Source organism: Zea mays, chromosome 1 (genome assembly GCF_902167145.1).
Source record: "Zea mays cultivar B73 chromosome 1, Zm-B73-REFERENCE-NAM-5.0, whole genome shotgun sequence".
Taxonomy (NCBI): domain Eukaryota; kingdom Viridiplantae; phylum Streptophyta; class Magnoliopsida; order Poales; family Poaceae; genus Zea; species Zea mays.
In genome coordinates this window covers 26,794,034-26,797,394 of record NC_050096.1, presented here as the reverse complement: position 1 = coordinate 26,797,394, position 3,361 = coordinate 26,794,034, and positions in this window count along the sequence as shown.

Here is a 3,361-nt window from a genome sequence, read left to right as displayed (position 1 = left end):
CCGCCCCGGCAAGCGCCTCGGCAAGCGCCTTGGCGGACTCATCAAGGGCGGACTCGAGCTCTGCGAACAGCCAGAACGAAAGATCTCAAACACAAGTGGAGGAAACAAGCTGAAACGAAAACCGAAAATGGCCAGGGCGTACCTCCGGCTCGGGCACGCTGCTCTGAGGCTGCGACATGGGTTACGACTAGGTCGGCTGCAAGGGCTCCAGCCCGGCTTTCGGCCTCGGCAGCCCGGCCCCGAGATTGGTCCCGCTCATTGACGACCTGGTCGAACTCCGACTGCTGTCGTCGCACTTCTGCGCGTGCCGCTGCCGCCTCTACGCGTGCCGCTGCTGCCTCGGCTCTTAGATCGGTGCAGAGCAACCGAAGGTCCGCCACCTCGGCGCCCTGCTGAGAGAGGCGCGCAGTAGCCCCGGCGAGCGAGGTCCTCAGGGATCACAGCGAGCCCCAAACGTCGACCTCGTGGCGGATGAACAACGACTTAGCGGCGCTCAGATCCGTCAGATCCTGAGGGAAGGAAGCGGGGCGTCACAAAAGACGCCTTGGTCACAAAAAAAGGTATGCCTGAAACTGTTACCTGGAGGATTTTGGGGACGTCCCTGCAGAAAACCTCCAGCGATGACCGGAGCGACCCCACCGTTGCTTCGGCACACTCGCGGAGCTCGTCCCAAGACTGCTCCTCCCATTCATCGTCAAGAACGAAGAAGGGATCCGAGGTCTCACGGGTCCGGAACCGGAGCAACTGGCGCCGACCCTCGGAGCTCCGCCGCACAGCGACAAGGCTGCCGCTCGGCGGGACGGATAGTGTCTCCACGCCCCCTCCTCCGAGGCACCGAGCGCCGACGCCTCGGCCATCTCAGCGTCGGCAGCAACAGGTCGCTCCCCGACTGGGATGGCAGCGGCTTCAGTAGCAACAGGTGCCAGCACCACCGGCACGTCCGGTGGGGCCGGGGCCACGTCCGCGTCAGCCGCCTCCTCTAGCACAATGGCCGCTTCGGCAGAAGAGCCGACCTCGGGAACTCGCTCCATGGCGACTGGTGCCGCCTGAGCCCTCTGCTGTGGAGCGCCTTGCGAGAAGGTCAGCTGAACGGCAAGGCCCGGAGCGGCGCCGGCTGCGGAAGCCGACGCTGTCTTAAGGGCCTTTCGGGGAGCTAGGTCGGTCAGGCCATGGCTTCGCTTGCTGAGGAGGAAAGAAAAATCGCGGTCGGGACATACGAATGAAAAGCCAGGACGAAGACGTTCCAAGATACTTACCCGCTCCGGGCCATGATCAACCGTGCCTGAGGGGAGGTCTCTCGGATCTCGACCCCCGAAGGCGCCGCCGAGGTCCGCCTCGCCGGTAGCTTCGGCACCACCCTTGCTTTGGGCGCCTTGGATGCCCGGGAGACGGACTGCCCAGGCACTGCCACGGCGACCTGAGGGTCGCTCTCCTGCGCTGCCGGCGTGGGCGACGACTCTCGGGGAACAGACGCCTCGGCCTGGCTCCCCGGGGTCACCTCAACTCCCCCGGCCGAGGGGTCAAGTACCCTCTCGGTCTGCCCCCACTCTTCGGGCCGGGACCTCGGTGTCCCGACTCCGAGGACTGACGGCACCAGCCCACTCGGGGGCTGGCTTGACGGCTCCTGGCCTAACCTCAAGCCAGGGCTGAAGCCGAGGCGGGCAGCCATGTCGTCTTCCTCGTCATCATCTTCATCATCGTCGTCGTCATCAGGCGTTTCCGGCGACGGCTCCCTCGGGAGCCCCTCCCTCTCCTGCCGACGACGGAGCTTTTCCAAGGCGTCTCGAGCCCGCATCCGCTCGCGGGCCCGGGCCTTCTCCGTGTCCTTCTTTTTCTTCTTCTCCTCCGCGGCAACCCGCCGCGCTGCTCGGTCCACCGCATCCTCCGGGACCCGTGGCAGGGAAGGCTTGTGCCACCCTACCTCCTGGAGACGGATGGAAATCCTGACCGTAAGAACCAGGGGCAACCCGACACAAGAAGAAGGAAGGAGCGGACACTCACCAGAGTCACGCACCCTTGGTCAGGGCGCATCAAGGGCTGGGAAAGGGCGCTAGCGTCCGGTTTCCCCAACGCGACGACCACCCGCCCGTGGAGAACGTCGACGGGAAGAGGATCCGAGGACATCCGCGAGCCCTCCAAGTCACCCTCCGGCATCATCTCCCAAAGCAGCAACCGCCGCTCCGCCAAGGGAAGCACCCTCCGGCGGTGGATGGCGGCAATCACTCCCGCGGCGGTGAGTCCCCCTTTCTGCAGCGCCTCCAGGGCCTTGAGAAGGGGCTCGAGGTTCTTCTGTCTGTCGTGCGGGGTCCCGTGGCGCCAAGCATCAGCGGCGACAGTAACCACTCGCTGGGAAAACGGCGGGAGCATCTCGCCGTTGTTCCGGAGGTAGAACCACCTGCGCTGCCACCCTTTATTCGAGGACGCAAGGATGGCGGGAATGTACAGCAACGCTCGCGACTGCCTCAGCTGGAGGATGCAGCCGCCGGCCCGCACTGCCGCGCGGACCCTTCTCTCCCCCGTCGGCGAAGCAAAAAGCTCTGCGGAAAAGAGATGAGTCCACAAGTCCCAGTGGGGGGCGATCCCCAAATACCCTTCGCACACCGCTACGAAGATGGCGGCTTGCGAGATGGAGTTGGGGCTGAGGTTGTGCAACTGTAACGCCCTGAATTTGGGGGTAGAATTTTTTCTTCTTTTCTCTCACCAAATTCGGGCGTTACTCTCTCTTCTCTTTCCCCGTTTGCTCCTTCTTCCCAATTTCAAACCAGTATAGCGGCAGGTGTCCGTGTCATGTATAAACCAAAACCTAAGTGTCATGGGTGTTGCATCATGCCGAAGCACATTCCTTTGTCTAAGGTTGAGTGTTCGTCTCGTTCCGTTCCGGATTTTGATTCGCGTTTTAAGACCGTTTAGTGGTCCGCGCGCGTCGTGGGTTTTCAATCCGCGAAGTGGCTCGGCCCAGCCCAACTTAGCCCAGCCCAGCTCAGCCGGCCCGGCCCGCCCCGGCCTGCGCGCCCCTGGCGCCCAACCCCCCCTGCGCCCCCCATCCTCTCTCTCCCTCATTTGGATCTCCCGCGCAACAACTTCCCTCTCCCTCTCCCACCTCTCTCTCCCCGTGGTGCCCTAGGGTTTGGAGACGGCGATCACCGGATTTTGGACCCCGAGGTGAGCTCCCCTCCCCTCCCCTTCTCTTCTCTCTCTCCCTCTCCCTCCTCTTCTTCCCCACGCGTGCGCCCCCTTCTTCCCCTGCTCGCGCGCGCCCCCTGCCCGCCCCTGCTCGCCGGCGGCGCGGCGCCCCCCCCGCCCCTGCCCGGCCGCGGCGGGCTTGCCCGCCCCCTCCCCGGCCCCGGCGGCGCTCCCCGCC